The sequence below is a fragment of the Petromyzon marinus genome, chromosome 52 (genome assembly GCF_048934315.1).
Source record: "Petromyzon marinus isolate PM22_M1 ecotype Great Lakes invasive population chromosome 52, UKy_Petmar_22M1.pri1.0, whole genome shotgun sequence".
Taxonomy (NCBI): domain Eukaryota; kingdom Metazoa; phylum Chordata; class Hyperoartia; order Petromyzontiformes; family Petromyzontidae; genus Petromyzon; species Petromyzon marinus.
The window spans coordinates 9,858,700-9,876,564 of NC_133718.1; the positions used below are offsets into that span (position 1 = coordinate 9,858,700).

Genomic DNA, 17,865 nt, shown 5'->3' on the forward strand with positions numbered 1-17,865 from the left:
GAAACCCTCTTGAAAGATGAAGGTCTCACCATGCCGTATTGGGTCATGGAGGGGGGGAGTTGTTTGACCATACATCGCCATTTTGGTTTGTGCAAGATGGTCAATGTGGTCCCAGGACTGGTCTTGAAAAGTTACAAGTTTAAGCCTTGGGGAGGGGGGGGGGGGTCGGGTTTTTGCACCACTGGCTCAGAGTAAATGAACATTTGCCCCATTGCATGTTTTGAGCAGGAAAGGCAGCTCAACTCTCAACGAATCGATTAATCCGAATTCATCACAGCCCCGCCGCCCCGGCTCACCTTGCCGGCCCGGGACGCCGCGTCGGCGTCGCAGCTCGCGGCCGCGTCGCTCTCCCCGCCGGCGCGGGCGGCAGACTCCGCCGCTGGCGGCAGAAGATCGGCGAGCTTCAGCTCATCCTCGTTGCCGTAGCCCGTGAAGACCATGACGCACGTGCCGGCGCTGGCGTCCACCGACTTGATCGTGGCGTCGTAGACCACGCCGTCCTCGGACCAGGCAGCCTGGCACAGGTCGCCCGGCCTCCAATGGCACGCGAGAGGTTGGCACAGAGACGGGCAACGATTCACCCCGTCTAGCCGACGCGTGCCACTGGAGCAAGCGCTGTTGGCACACCTACGAAGGACGGCATGGCGCAAGAAGGCGGCAATGCGGCCAGCACCACGCCTGGCTGCCTCGAGTCTCCACAAAGTAAACCGCTGTAGTCTGCGCTCCACCAACGGAAGAAAAGCAAAAGTACATTAACTCTCTCCTGAAGAGCTCCCGTGGCTGGAAGACCTCGACATTGGCATTTAGCTGAGGAAAATTGCCATCCGCAGGACTGTGTATGCTTACGTACGATTTGTGTTCCTTGTTCTCAGTGTCGTCGCAGCGGGGAACACACAAAGGGACCGTTTGGCTAACCATCAAACTTTTGGCTCGCACTTTCAGATGCGCTTCTGCGGCCATCTGGAACGCTCTTCCTTTCCGATATTAGAAAAGCCACTGGAGCTACGCACTTTTACATCTAGACTGAAAACTAATATCTTTAGAAGTGCTTTTTGTGATCAGATTATTGTACTTCCCCCGCACCTCTGACTAGCGCGGTTGGCTATGTACGGTGCGAAACGTCGTGAGAATTTTAGTGTTTTATTTTTATTATTTTATTATTTCCCTTCTACGTGACTTTACCGAAAGAACCAAGAATATGGTGCGAAAGTAGTTCAACATACATACATGAGAATCTTTATTTAGACTGGAGGAATTCGATGAGCTATGAAGCTCATTTTCACAGATGGTCCAGAATGGGGAGGTCAGCAAGGTACAACAGCAAACAATACAAATGAAATGATAGGAGTGAAAAATAAAGAAAATGGTTAGCAAGTCACTAAATATAAAAAAAGGAATTTATTAATTACGGGGATCCGATTTATCAAGCTTGGGCAAGGCAGCAAAAAACAACAAAACAGTCCCAGGCCACACCGAGATAACACCACACAGTAGTAGTATCTCAATAAAATGGCACATTAACACTGAGCTCGCATCTGGCTACAGCTCCAAATGGCTCACATGGTGGAGCCTAAACAGACTGAGAGTGGATTTCGGCAGAAGCAACTCTCTCACGAAATCATGGGGGGTTTCTACGCAAAAGAAGAAATTGCTTATGATAATATGGCTTTCCCCTTTCTGGCAATAAAACAGAAAGGGGAAAACCCTATTATCATAATTTAATACTGGCAAAGGAGGTCTCATGAAATAATTTGCTTGTCGGGAGAAGCAAACCTCATGGACCTTCTCCCTGAGATTTCCCTGTAGCACAACAATACCAAACACCAGAAGCGGTGGCCTGTGAAGAATATTGGGGAAAGGCCAATATAGGTTGGACAGCAGACACGACAAAGCGGACAACTATTAACATCACGCAGGTAATGGTCAAAGTTATGAATCACATTTGCAAATAAACGTGACAGCCACATCCAGAGCACCAGTAATCTTCTGCTTCAGGATATTTACCTTGTCGGAGGGCGACACGCTGCTCCTCTTGTGCCGTCTCCGTGTCTTCGCCCGCTTGTTCACGGACTTTGTCTCCCCGTAGGTCTTGGGGCTCTCGCAAGTGCGGTGCCATTTTTGAGCGCTGTCTGAAAGAACACGGTCGGTTAGTTGAGGTTGGTTGGGTTTCGTGTGGCCATGGCCATATACACTGACGAAGTCACGGGCCGTAGGTAACCCACCCCTGCTCTAAGACGTGTAGGACCGGGTGTCTAGACCTGCTTCTGTACATACACGTACTACTTTGGAACGGCTCGTACAGTGTTGCCAACTCAGCAATTTTGTTGCTCGATTTAGAGGCATTTTTGGGGGTTTACCAAGCGACCAAATTTGAGTGACTTTCTGGGATAATTTTGAGGATTTAGAAGCAATTCCCGCTGCGTATGAATGTACGCCATTACATGACATTTAAAATGGCTCATCGACTCAAAAAAGCGCGCTCTTAGAAATCCTACGTCACTTTGCTATGGCACAGTGTCGAGTGCCATTTATTATAACTAGTCTAGGCATAATGCAGCCTTATTGAGTTAGCAACAATGCTGTCAAACCACTGTGTGCCCATTTTCCCCATTCATATTTGTGGCTGACATGTTTCCAACCTGCGCACGTATCACTGTGCACGTTCTCTGCCGCCTGGTGAGGAAGTTCGTTTAGACAAAAACAGTCAAATCAACTTGAGCAAGGCGCTTACCATCGAATGATAACACAGTACTCGAAGGTGTGCGCATGTTGAATTTATTTCGCATCGTACGTAGCCAATCATGCTAATCGGAGGTGTGGGGGAAGGAGAACAAAAATGTAGCCGTAAAGAAATTAGTTTTGTAACCACTGGTGGTGCACGTGACACACGAAGTGTGTTATATTGTCGGGCTTTCCCGGGTATCCCTTGCAACAAGTGTTGTGTCTCAAGATGTAAATATAACCATGTACACGCACACAGAGATACGAAGTGCACAAGTACACACAGACAAGCGATACAAAGACAAAGACCCCCCCCTTATAGCCTTAACAGACTGTTGGGGCAAGTGCTGTTAGCGAGCACCTATGAAGGCCGGCATAGCACACGAGGGGGTGGGTGGCCAGCACCACGCCCGGCCGCCTGTCTCCACAGTGGCGATGTTTACACACCGCGCCTGGTCCTCATTTGTGGCTGAGTCAACCTAGGGGAGGCCCAGGACCGGTTGAGCTCACATCCAAAGTCGGAGACACTCACCTTGAAGGACGTGACGGCTTTGTCATACGCCTTGATGAGCGCTGCGTCGTGCCAAATGTCAGAATCGTCACTCTACACAGGACACACAACCACCACCACCATCACCACCACGACCCTTTTGAGTCTACATCGACCGCACGCGGCACGCTCAGCACGTGCTACGCTCAACACGCGGCACGTGCGACGCTCAGCACGCGGCACGCTCAGCACGCGGCACGCTCAGCACGCGGCACGCTCAGCACGCGGCACGCTCAGCACGTGCCACACGCTCAGCACGTACCACGCTCAGCACGCGGCACGTGCTGAGCGTGCCACGTGCGGCGTGCGGCGCGTGCCACGCTCAGCACGCGGCACGCTCAGCACGCGGCACGCTCAGCACGTGGCACGCTCAGCACGCGGCACACGCTCGGCACGCGGCCCACGCTCAGCACGTGCCACACGCTCAGCACGTGGCACGCTCAGCACGCGGCACGCTCAGCACGCGGCACGCTCAGCACGCGGCACGCTCAGCACGCGGCACGCTCAGCACGCGGCGAGACCCACGGCGTTCCCCGACACCCGGAGCGCTGTGCGAGAGAAGTGACGTCCGTCCACTGCAGTACCAGGGCGCGGCGCAGTGCGGGGCTTGTTTTGACCATACTTCACCACGCTGGTACCAGAGCGGGTCTGTGAATGCGGGCGAGTGAAGGCTCGAGTTCCGTACAGTGCTGACACACACGCAATTTGCAGGTTAATTGAATGCAAGTACACCGTCGAAACTGATAGCAAGAGGAAATAATATACCGAGCCAGTGGTAGAAATTCTTCATTTCGAGGGCGGCGAGCGGTGACTCGCATATGACCACCGCTGTTGATTCGCCACAAAGTAGTGCACTGTTGACTTCATTCACACCGCACTGTAGTGTCACTGTACAATGCACGTAAGCCCAACCGTGCACGCGCAGACAGCGCTGTACACGCGTACCGTGCGAACATATCGTTAACAACATAACGTCAATAACACAACAACATAACGTCAATAACATAACGTCAATAACATAACGTCAATAACACAACATAACGTCAATAACATAACGTCAACAACATAACGTCAATAGCATAACGTCAACAACATAACGTCAATAACATAACGTCAATAACATAACGTCAACAACATAACGTCAATAGCATAACGTCAATAACACAACATAACGTCAATAACACAACAACATAACGTCAACAACACAACGTCAATAACATAACGTCAACAACATAACGTCAATAACATAACGTCAATAGCATAACGTCAATAACACAACATAACGTCAATAACATAACGTCAACAACATAACGTCAATAACATAACGTCAATAACATAACGTCAACAACATAACGTCAATAACAACGTCTTCATTCTGCTTCGCGGTGCACAGCATACAGAAGAAGTGCATCCGACAGCCACGACTCTACTGACGCTACCCCCCACTCTCACCAACCCTCACTGAGCAGGCGAGGTGAAGTATGGTCAAGTTAATAAACCCCACGGGGTGTGCAGAGGCCCTCGTCTAGCAGTGGACGCGTGGAGCACAAAGAGGAGGGGGTATGGGAGAGGAGGAGGAGCGGGCGCGACTTGTCCATCACCTGCCCCTTCTGGTAGACGACGTCTCCCCGCGACACGGCCATGGACGATGGCGCGAGCGAGCGAGCCCGCAAAGAGGCCCCCCAGGAGCTTTGAAACCTCGCAGGAGAAGCGCGCGACTGAAGGTGGTGGTGGTGGTTGTTGTTGTTGGCGGCGGGGGTGGTGGTGGTGAAGCCAAGCCGGCCGGTTCCCTTACGTAACGAACACAACAGCAACAGCAAGGAGACACGCTGCTTTAGCTGGGTGTTGTTTATCGGAGCTTATCGAAGGCCGCCTCTCTCGCTGCCTCCGAGTGAAGGGAGCGCGCGCCCCATGTGCGCCCTGAACGCCGCCACCGCAAACCTGCGACTCGCCGCCGGCGGCCATCTTACGCAAGGGAAGCGTCGTCCCCCGCTGTGAATGGGAAAGCCGGCGATGGGCGTCATCAACACGTCACCACTTCACCTCCCCCCTCCCCACGAAGAAACGGGACACGGGGATTGGGCCAAAGCGGGAAACTTCCCTGTGTAAGATGGCCGACAGGAACGCGTACACCGCGGCAGCGCTATGGACCCCGCCCCCTCCTCCCGGTCTCCCCCCCCCGCCATTATCCTCCCCGCTACCGCTATAGGCGCTGCGCGAGACGCCGCGTGATAAAAATGTTTTATAATTAATTAGGGCGCAACCTCGGTCTGTGACGTAACAAGCATAATTGTTGGGGGCGGTGTCAGCGACGTCACTGGCAGGTATCGAATTTCCAAGCGTCACATCCTGCGCGTCACATCCGGCGATGACTTCGCAATCGTCACAGGCTAAATACACGTGACGCTCGCACGTGACGCTCACAAGTCCCACTGGCTCCTCGCTGGCAACACGCGTGGTCAAGATGGTGCTGCTGTATGGGGTCAAGGCGTTTGTCATGTTGACCTTGATTCACATTACCGGATTGGTTGGTTATAAAGGAGACAGTGCCAACTACCCGACCCCGACTCCATTGGTCACACAGCCCAACATAGACCCCTTGCCATGCGTTGTGTCACAGCAGCTCATGGCCGTTGCGATAGTGATGATGGCTGTGATCGAGATATTCCTGTGGCGACGTTGGAGCTGTAACCTATCCAACACCGAGCGTTACAGCGCCATGCTGTGCGAGGAAAACATGAAGCTGTGTCAAAGAAGAAGCACGGTGGAAGACGACAACGCATTCCTCAGGTTCAGGGAGGCGGAGACGCGTAAAGACAATGAGGCGTTGCGTCTAGAGATACTGCTTCGGGAGAACGCAATGGTGCTGAATCCACAGATGCTGCGTGAAAAGAACTGGCTCGTAAAGAAGGAGAATCAACGGCTGCGTCACGAGAACGAGAAGCTGATTCGTGCCGCAGCCGCCCACGCCGCCACGGCCAACGTCACCGCCAATGCCGCGGACGCTCCCACCGCCGCGAACGCCGACGCCGATGACGCCACCACCGCCGCTATCACGACTAACGAGGATACCTCCTTTGCTGCCACGGCCAACACCACATCGTCCACCAATGCCTCAGACGCTCCCACCGCCTCGAACACCGACGCTGATGACGCTACCGCCTCCATCGCCGCCACTGACACCCCCACCGCCAACGTCACCAACAAGACCAAGAAGCTTAAATTTCGATGTCTCAGAAACTTCTTTCGGAAACGCTTCAATTTGATACGTTTAAGAGCCCGAATAAAAACATCACCCACATAGAGGCAAAAGACAAAGGACCCCCGTATAGCCTTAAAAGACTGTTTGGATAATGGCTGTTAGCAAGGACGTATGACGTACACGACCACTCCTCACACACACATGGACGCACACACACGCACGTGCCTGACTTACTAATGGATTCTGTTCCTGATGACCCTTCGTAAGCCGCATGGTTTGTCAGTCGGGAAGCAATAATGTACTGTATTTAAATGCACATATCCGTTGGTGTCATAAAATGTGTTATGGTTAAACAAAAAAAGGGAAGCACTGTTAAGCTTATAAATAAGAATTATTGTATATTTGCATGTAACACTCTAAAAAATGTACTGTATGGTAAATACAACTTAAAATAAAGTAACATAAAAAGAAATTCGTTTTGTTTTCGTTACCTTGAGTCCTGATGCTGGCTTGGTTGTGTAGGAGAAATTAATTGTTAATTAAAATAATTTTGATTTAAAGCTTTGGTGACTGCAGTAATTCATATTCTTAGCTCTTTCGGTAAAGTCACGTTGAAGGGAAACAATAATAAAATATATGTAAAATAAAATTCTCACGACGTTTCGACTGCAACACAAACGGCAAGAAACATTTGAAAAAATGTTTTTTGCCGTTGGTTTTCACACCTGATGATGACTACTTGTGTTGCAGTTGAAACGTCGTGAGAATTTTATTGTTTTATATATATTTTATTGTTTTATTGTTTCCCTTCAACGTGACTTTACCAAAAGAACCAAGAATATGAATCACTGCAGTCACGAAAGCTTTAAATAAAAATAAAGGTTTTGTTTTGGGTCGCGTAAATATCAATGCGTCGTGAAACCCGTACAAGTTATGCATATTCCCAGTTGTTTTCTCCAGTCGTGCATCCTCCCTCACGCACTTAGCCAGCTCGTTGTAGGCAACTTTTATTTTACACTCGAACTAATCTGGAGCTGTGCCCTCTACCAGAAGAAACTCGACTCCCAGAGACCACTCTCGGTTGATGGTGAAGAAGCCAAGGCTGTCGATCCCTTACGTAATTAATACTGCAACAACAACAAGGAGACACGTGAGTTGGTTGTCACTGGTGGCTATTGGCAGTGGAAGCCCGCGTGTCTTGCTGCCTCAGAGAGAAGAGAAAGGCGCTGGAATGCGACGAGAAAAAACTGACCTGCAACTTCAAAATCGCAAACGATTGTTACCAGCGGCCATCTTACGTGAGGGAAGCGTCGCCGGCGATGACGTCATCAACACGCGCGCCCCCCCTTCACCTCTCCGTCCCCCCCACGCCGTGAGGGGACACAGGGATTGGCAAAAGCGAAACTTTTCCCTGTGTAAGATGGCCGACAGCAACGCGTACACCGCGGCAGCGCTCCCGACCCCCCTACCGTCCCCCCACCCCCCACCGTTATCCTCCCCGCTACCGCTAGGGGCGCTGCACGAAAAACCGCGCGAGTTAAAATAAATAAATAGGGCGCACCTCGGTCTGTGACATCACAGACCATGTTTTTGGGGGGTTGGGGGGGTCAGCTGACGTGCCCGGCCGGTGTCGGATTCTAACCGCGTCACATCCGGCGATGACGTCACATTCGTCACAGGATAAATACACGTGACGCTCACACGCGATGCTCACACTCGAACTTGGCTTCTGTGGCAAGATGTTGCTCCTGCATGGAGTCAAGGCGTTCGTCATATTGAACTTGATTCACATTACCGGATTGGTCGATTATAAAGGAGACAGTGCCAACTACCCAACCCCGACTCCATTGTGCACAAAGCCCTACATAGACCCGCTGTCATGCGTTGTGTCACGGCTGATGGGCATTGCGATAGTGATGATGGCTGTGATCCAGATATTCCTGTGGCGTCGTTGGAGCTGTAACCTATCCGACGCCGAGCGTTACAGTGCCATGCTGTGCGAGGACAACGTGAAGCTGCGTCAAAGAACAAGCACGGTGGAAGACGACAACGCCACCCTGAGGGTGAGGGAGGCGGCGACGCGTAAGGACAATGAGGCGTTGCGTCGAGAGATGCTGCTTCAGGAGAGGGCGATGGTGCTGCATCCACAGATGCTGCATGAGGAGAGCCGGCTCGTAGAGAATCAACGGCTGCGTCACGAGAACGAGAAGCTGATTCGCGCCGCAGCCGTCAACGTCAGCACCTCCACCAATGTCACGGACACTCCCAACGCCGCGAACGCCAACACCAACAACGCCATCACCACGACGCCAACACCGCCGCCACTAATGCCATTGCCAAGACGAATAAACTTTCATTTTTATGGCTCAGAAACCTCTTTCATTCAACTCTTTCATTTTAAAAGTTAAAAAGCCCGAATTAAAACATCACACACAAAGGCAAAAGACAAAGAACCCCCGCATAGCCTTCACAGACTGTTTGGACAAGGGCTGTTAGCAAGGACGTATAACCTACACGACCGCTCCTCACACAAAGACTGTAGGGTCAAGTGCTGTTAGCGAGCACCTAATAAGGCCGGAACGGTACACGAGTGGGTGGGTGGCCAGCACCACGCCCGACTGCCTTTGTCTCCCCAGTAGCGATGTTTACACCGCACCAGGTACTCATTTGAGGGTGAGTCGACCTAGGGGAGGCCCGGGACCGGCTCAGATAATCGTCACTGTTGGCCGCGAGCGGGAATTGAACCCGGGTCGCCAAGATCATAGCGCAGCGCGCTAACAGCTACACTATCGCTCACACACACATGGACACACACATGGACACACACACAAGTGGCTGACTTACTAATGGGTTCTGTTCCTGAAGACCCTTCATAAGTAGAATGGTTCGTAAGTCGGGACGAGATAATTTACTGTATTTAAATGCACATACCTGTAAGTGTTATAAAATGTGTTATGGTTAAACAAAAAAGGGAAGCATTGTTAGGCATAAAAATAACAATAATTGTACATTTGCCTGTAACACCGTAAAAAATATACTGTATGGGGAATACAACTCAAAATAAAGTTACGTGAAAATAAATTAATCCGATTTGTTTTCGTTACCTTGAGTCTAGTCACGTGGTAACACTGTGGTGGTATTGTGAGTAATGTATCACGTGGTAACACTGTGGGGGTATTGTGAGTAATGTATCACGTGGTAACACTGAGAGCCGCTTTAGGGGGTATTTGGCCTACTCTTTCACACGCTTTCCCCCAAGATGTGCGACCTGCCGATCGATTAACCGCTCTAGTCGGCATGTAACAATCGCTTTTAATTCCTCGCCTAACAACACTCGCTCATTCGTATGACACACACGGCAACGCTCAAGTGTCCCACCAGGCGAATGTGCTCACGTAAGGTGGAAAGCCAGGGAAGGGGGGAGGATGGGACAAGGGTGGCGACGGGTAGGCCCACGGTGGGACGCTCTGCTTCTGCTTGTGACCCTTCTTCCGTTCTCCGTGCCCACCCTTGGGTCTGCCTGGCATCTCGTAGTCGTCGGCGGAGGGGGCACTCTCCTGCGGCGTCGGCACACACACGGGAACGCACATCGGAGAGACACTTTCGCGCGATTCTGCATTCCTTAAATGACTACGGCTTGACCTCGTATAACGGACCGTGCTCATAACGACACCCCATTTATTACGAGCATAGCTGCAGTGGCGTTAATTCTCGTGTCGATTCGCATACTTCCACACAGCGTCCGGGTTACCTTAGCCACCCTACATATATAACGATCGTGCTCGCTGCCAAACATCCAATCATTGATGGGTTTTTCTTTTGTATTCTATGAATAATGTACACATGTACCTGCCTGTACGTTATGTTTTAATTTAGTATTTGTTTAGGATGCCTGTTCAAATAAACCATTAGATATACACAGCGACACATTGCCGCTGTCACGTGTTTCCTCAAGGTCCAGTTTAAGTTTTCATTCCAGGTTCGCTAGTGGTTCGTTCTAAAGAGGTAATATCTGTATTGACATAACATTACATATGGGCCTTGAAACGACGCACTGCATTGTTGGCGCAGCATGTACTTCCACAATGACAGAGATCCCCCGCATAGCCTTTAACAGACTGTTGGGGCAAATGCTGTTTGAGAGCATCTATTAATGCCGGCACGGCATGCGATGGAGATGGTTGGCCAGCACAATGCTTGGCTGCCCTTGTTTCCTCAAATGTGGATATTTACACACAGCACCAGGTGACTATTTAAGGCTGAGACAACCTAGGGGAGGCACAGGAAAAGATTAAATATTAGCCACTGTTATTGGTCGAACTCAAGTCGCCGGGTTCGGGGCGTAGTGCACTCAACCGCACCACCACTGTACTTCCATTGGCACACATAAAAGACAAAGATCTTCTAGAATTCTAAATAATGTGGCAGACGAGTTTTTCATCTGACTTAAAAATCGATCAAAATTGCCTTCAAGAAACGGGTTTTCTTCATGTTTTTACTTCTCTTCAAATGCAACGCATTTGGTTCAACGACGCTCCACAGCTTTAATTCCCCACACAGAAAAAAATCTTCGTCTTGCCAATCAACCTACTCGTATTGTTACGCTCCAACAGAAGGGCACCTCCTCACCTCCACCCTCGGTAACACGGCCAAATAAAACATCGGGCTGGGTCCACGTCCTGGCGAGAGCCACGTAGCTGCCAACGTTTAGGGGTTAGGCTGCTTTTCTTCACAAATGTATCAAAAACTTCCTTTCCACCGCAATGAATGATTTATGCTATAATTTACAGCCCTTCATGAAACCCTCTTGACAGATGAAGGTCTCACCATGCCGTATTGGGTCATGGGGGGGAGTTGTTTGACCATACATTGCCATTTTGGTTTGTGCAAGATGGTCAATGTGGTCCCAGGACCGGTCTTGAAAAGTTACAAGTTTAAGCCTTGGGGGAGGGGGGGGGGGTCGGGTTTTTGCACCACTGGCTCAGAGCAAATGAACATTTGCCCCATTGAATGTTTTGAGCAGGAAAGGCAGCTCAACTCTCAATGAATCCATTCATCCGAATCCATCACAGCCCCGCCGCCCCGGCTCACCTTGCCGGCCTGGGACGCCGCGTCGGCGTCGAAGCTCGCGGCCGCGTCGCTCTCCCCGCCGGCGCCGACGGCAGACTCCGCCGCTGGCGGCAGAAGATCGGCGAGCTTCAGCTCATCCTCGTTGCCGTAGCCCGTGAAGACCACGACTCACGTGCCGGGGCTGGCGTCCACCGACTTGATCGTGGCGTCGTAGACCACGCCATCCTCGGACCAGGCAGCCTGGCACAGGTCGCCCAGCCTCCAATGGCACGCGAGAGGTTGGCACAGAGACGGGCAACGATTGACCCCGTCTAGCCGACGCGTGCCACTGGAGCAAGCGCTGTTGGCACACCTACGAAGGACGGCAAGGCGCAACAAGGCGGCGATGCAGCCAGCACCACGCCTGGCTGCCTCAAGTCTCCACAAAGTAAACCGCTGTAGTCTGCACTCCACCAATGGAAGAAAAGCAAAACTACATTAACTCTCTCCTCAAGAGCTCCCGTGGCTGGAAGACCTCGACATCGGCATTTAGCTGAGGAAAATTGCCATCCGCAGGACTGTGTATGCTTACGTACGATTTGTGTTCCTTGTTCTCAGTGTCGTTGCAGCAGGGAATACTCACAGGGACCGTTTGGCTAACCATCAAACTTTTGGCTCGATTTTTCACTGTGCACTTTCAGATGCGCTTCTGCGGCCATCTGGAACGCTCTTCCTTTCCGATATTAGGAAGCCACTGGAGCTACGCACTTTTACATCTAGACTGAAAACTAATTTCTTTAGAAGTGCTTTTTGTGTTCAGTTTCTTGTACTTCCCCCGCACCTCTGACTAGCGCAGTTGGCTATGTACGGTGCGAAACGTCGTGAGAATTTGAGTGTTTTATTTTTATTATTTTATTATTTCCCTTCTACGTGACTTTACCGAAAGAACCAAGAATATGGTGCGAAAGCAGTTCAACATACATACATGAGAATCTTTATTTAGACTGGAGGAATTCGATAAGCTATGAAGCTCATTTTCACAGATGGTCCAGAATGGGGAGGTCAGCAAGGTACAACAGCAAACAATACAAATGAAATGATAGGAGTGAAAAATAAAGAAAATGGTTAGCAAGTCACTAAATATAAAAAAGGAATTTATTATCAAGCTTGGGCAAGGCAGCAAAAAACAACAAAACAGTCCCAGACCACACCGAGATAACACCACACAGTAGCAGTCTCTCAATAAAATGGCACATTAACACTGAGCTCGCATCTGGCTACAGCTCCAAATGGCTCACACGGTGGAGCCTAAACAGACTGAGAGTGGATTTCGGCAGAAGCAACTCTCTCACGAAATCATGGGGGGTTTCTACTGTTGTATATGCCCCCCTTTCCATCTTAATATTAACAAGTAATTTTTCAATACATATAGATACATATTTCTATTGTTTCTTTTAATTTTAATAATGAATAAAAACACCAAACCAGGCCTCAGCATGGCATGTGGAGGTCATATTTACCTTGACCCACTAACACGATTTTGACGTTCAGAGCCCTCCCAGGGTCAGAGGGAGCAGATAGAGAGCAGAGCGCAGCGGATTGCAAGGGGCTGACGTAAACACAAAGCCAGGGTCACTGGGAGGTTGCGTTAGCCTAGATCTAGTTAAGTCAAAAAAGCTAATTGGTTCTGCATTACTATCAAAGTAACTTAAAGTCGGAATTTAACGACAGGGTAGGCTAAAGTTATTGATCTTCACACCCACTTCAATTGAACCCTGCCACAAGCTACGTCAATGTAACCATCACCCGTCTATTAATTTAATATGAAATGTATTTCCATATTTTAATAATTTCTATACGACTTGACCCGAAACCTATAACAATCAGGTTTTCCTAAGTCAACATAAATGCTCTAGCCTCCACCCATACGCAAATAATAAGCAGGGTTAAAGTAAGAGTAGAGAGGAAAAGAAATGCAAGGGCACAGCAAAACTGCAACGTAAGCAAAGGGCGATGTTAAACCCAGGGTCGGAGAGAAAGGGAAATCCCGGCCGTCTTTGTATCCCTGCAGCGAGGGGTAGGAGTGTGTATACGCTTGGGGAAACACGAGTCAAACACCACAACGAGAAGCTGACTCAGACCTTGGATTGATACAGAATCATAACTGTGGAACTCTGATGAAATGAAATGTTAACTTAAAACTGTTTAACCATTTCTTTGTGCGTCGGTGAAAGTCGGAGGGAATATCGCCCCTCCCTCCAGGTTGTGCACCCAGACAGAGAGGCGCCTTCGAAAAAATTTATAACATTTGATTGTTTTACTTGTGGGTTTTATGGTAGGAGTATGACAACGGAATATACCGTGGGTGATGCACAAGGACACACACTGACACACGTACGGACACAGATACATACGGACAAATCCTGACACAGCAAAAATCGAAAGAAACCCCGCCTTGTGGGCAGGATCCAAGTGAAGGGATTTTTGGGCATAAAAGAGAGTATTGCTGAAAGATTATTCTACATTGAGTCCAGCTGCAGAGCGACCGACGCACCAAGCAAGAGCTTCTGCAAACCAGAGCAAGAGCACGTGCGACTTGAGTCATCCAGCAGTGGAGAAAAACCTGCTTTCAGCAAACCAGCAACGAGCACGTTCGAGTTCTCCACCCAGAGAGAGGGAGCGTGCCGATGCAGCTCATTCAACAGCGGAGAGAAACTGCTGTCAGCGAACCAGCACGAGCGTGATCGCGCAGCTCATCCAGCAGTGGAGAGAGGTGTCCACTGAGCAGAACTGAGAGCGATCAAGCAACTCTCCCCCGTGGACAGAGGCTGGCTGCTGCGTGGAGGAGGGCGGCGATACGTATGATGCACTCCCACACACCTCACCGCTCTAAAGGGAGCGAGGCTACTTCTCCTACAAGCGATGCCAACTTCAGCGTATGGCAACAAAAAAATAATTAATTCCAAACACTGACTATTCAAAACAATTCATATCACTCAAACATACACAGGTCCTTAACCAGAAGCGAACACTCAAGTCCGTGAACCATCTGGCTGTGGAAGCATCGATCGTGTGATAACAGTCCGTCATTTATAAGTATATTCATAATTTCCCTCTTTAATATTTTGTTTTGGACTGTACTTCTAATCGCATAAGTTACCAACCGATCCATCAATACGAATTAACCCTTGGCACCTTCGCCACAGAGCTACGCTCCTGGGGAGGAATCGTGCTAAACCGATTTTCTGATCATACAATCTTATTCACGAATTAATTAATTAATCTCCCGTGAGATAACACGTTCCGCCGCATACCCTCACACTAAGCCATTTCGGTAATCTTATAGTCTGTCCGGTGGATCTGTTGTTACATTTATGCCTTTGGAAATAATAACTGTTTGATTGTCTTTTTATATGAATACCGTTGCATGTTAATCAATCTCCTGTGATCATGTGCTGACCATTTCAAGCATAATGATCGTTCATATTATAATGTATAAGCTTTTGTGTAGCATAGCATTTGCATGTCCTGACTCTCTCTCTCACTAACAGCAATCGCTTTATGCGGGGTCCATGTGTTATCAAAGTGAAATCGTAAAGTCGTTGATGATACTGTCTTGAAACCGTGTGGATATCGTGTTGAAGTTCCAAGATTGAGAGTTCACATACATATTATAGTTAAGGTTTAATTAGAAAATAAATTGATTAATACAAAAGTGGTCGTGTGATTCTTTCCTGAAATTTTTGCATAAAACCTGTATCCTGCGATGAGATATGAACTCGGGAACCTAAATTATAAACACACCAATCCACACTCATTAAACTAAAGCGAACGATATGAACATGGGACCTAAAATATGATATGAACTCGGGAACCTAAACTATAAACACACCAATCCACACTCATTAAACTAAAGCGAACGATATGAACATGGGACCTAAAATATGAACACTCGGGGAGTGTTAAAGCGAGAATCATTGTATTATGCTGATCAATAATACGAAGTTAGACAACGAGGCCGAATTGACACTAGCGTAACTGCACACGATTGATTGCGTTATCCTGATTGATAACCCCACCTCGTCAACGAGGCGGGGCCTGATTATCATAAAGGCTATCATTAACACAACCACACCCACTCGTATACATTAATACGATTGCCTCTCTAATTAGCATAGTTACATGCATAATTACACGAATTAGCATAATTTCGGATTAATTATGCAAATTTCGACTTTCATTTAATTTTAATTATTTTTCATCAATTTTCACACACCCACATATACAACACTACGCAAAAGAAGAAGTTGATTATGCTAATATGGCTTTCCCCTTTCTGGCAATAAAACAGAAAGGGGAAAACCCTATTATCATAATTTAATACTGGCAAAGGAGGTCTCATGAAATAAGTTGCTTGTCAGAAGAAGCAAACCTCATGGACCTTAAATTTCGATTTAAAGCTTTCGTGACTGCAATGATTCATCTTCTTTGGTTCTTTCGGTAAAGTCACGTAGAATGAGAATAAAATAATAAATTGATAAAATAAAATAACACAATAATATTCTCACGACGTTTCGGCCACAACACAAGCGGCCTTCATCAGGTGAAGGGAGCGAGACTGTCTGGTAGGACAGCGCTGGAGTGAGAGAGCCACGTTCAGATCACGGCTTTTAAGCTGTGTGAGAGGAACAAAGAGCCTTGACGAAGGAATTAGCATTGTGTTATTTTATTTTATCAATTTATTATTTTATTCTCATGGACCTTCTCTCTGAGATTACCCTGCAACACTACAATGCCAAACACCAGAAGCGTTGGCCTGTGAAGAATATTGGTGAAAGACCAATATAGGTTGGACAGCAGACACGACAAATCGGACAACTATTAACATCACGCAGGTAATGGTCAAAGCTATAAATCACATTTGCAAATAAACGTGACAGCCACATCCAGAGCACCACTAATCTTCTACTTCAGGATATTTACCTTGTCGGAGGGCGACACGCTGCTCCTCTTGTGCCGTCTCCGTGTCTTCGCCCGCTTGTTCACGGACTTTGTCTCCCCGTAGGTCTTGGGGCTCTCGCAAGTGGCGGTGCCATTTTTGAGCGCTGTCTGAAAGAACACGGGCGGTTAGTTGAGGTTGGTTGGGTTTCGTGTGGCCACGGCCATATACACTGACGTAGTCACGGGCCGTAGGTAACCCACCCCTGCTCTAAGACGTGTAAGACCGGGTGTCTCGATCTGCTTCTGTACATACACGTACTACTTTTCAACGGCTCGTAGAGTGTTGCCAACTCAGCAATTTTGTTGCTCGATTTAGAGGCATTTTGGGGGGTTTACCAAGCGACCAAATTTGAGTGACTTTCTGGGATAATTTTGAGGATTTAGAAGCAATTCCCGCTCGTATGAATGTACGCATTCACATGACATTTAAAATGGCTCATCGACTCAAAAAAGCACGCTCTTAGAAATCCTACGTCACTTTGCTATGGCACAGTGTCGAGTGCCATTTATTATAACTAGTCTAGGCATAATGCAGCCTTATTGAGTTAGCAACAATGCTGTCAAACCACTGTGTGCCCATTTTCCCCATTCATATTTGTGGCTGACATGTTTCCAACCTGCGCATGCATCACTGTGCACGTTCTCCGCCGCCTGGTGAGGAAGTTCGTTTAGACAAAAACAGTCAAATGAACTTGAGCAAGGCGCTTACCATCGAATGATAACACAGTACTCGAAGGTGTGCGCATGTTGAATTTCTTTCGCATCGTACGTAGCCAATGATGCTAATCGGAGGTGTGGGGGAAGGAGAACAAAAATGTAGCCGTGAAGAAATAAGTTTTGTAACCACTGGTGGTGCACGTGACACACGAAGTGTGTTATATTGTCGGGCTTTCCCGGGTATCCCTTGCAACAGGTGTGTTGTGTCTCAAGGTGTAAATATAACCATGTACACGCACACAGAGATACGAAGTGCACAAGTACACACAGACAAGCGATACAAAGACAAAGACCCCCCCCTTATAGCCTTAACAGACTGTTGGGGCAAGTGCTGTTAGCGAGCACCTATGAAGGCCGGCATAGCACACGAGGGGGTGGGTGGCCAGCACCACGCCCGGCCGCCTTTGTCTCCACAGTGGCGATGTTTACACACCGCGCCTGGTCCTCATCTGTGGCTGAGTCAACCTAGGGGAGGCCCAGGACCGGTTGAGCTCACAGCCAGAGTCGGAGACACTCACCTTGAAGGACGTGACGGCTTTGTCATACGCCTTGATGAGCGCTGTGTCGTCCCAAATGTCAGAATCGTCACTCTACACAGGGTACACAACCACCACCATCAGCACCA

The 17,865-nt window shown here is 48.8% G+C and overlaps 1 long non-coding RNA gene across 1 annotated transcript; it reads right to left on the minus strand.

Moving 5' to 3' along the window:
- Positions 1–8,819: 8,819 nt before the first annotated feature.
- LOC142931331 (uncharacterized) lies at positions 8,820–17,110 on the minus strand. The gene is made up of 2 exons (XR_012947329.1): positions 11,565–17,110; positions 8,820–10,030 (listed from the first exon to the last, which is right to left on the minus strand). It is a non-coding gene; the product is annotated as an uncharacterized LOC142931331 (long non-coding RNA).
- Positions 17,111–17,865: the final 755 nt, after the last annotated feature.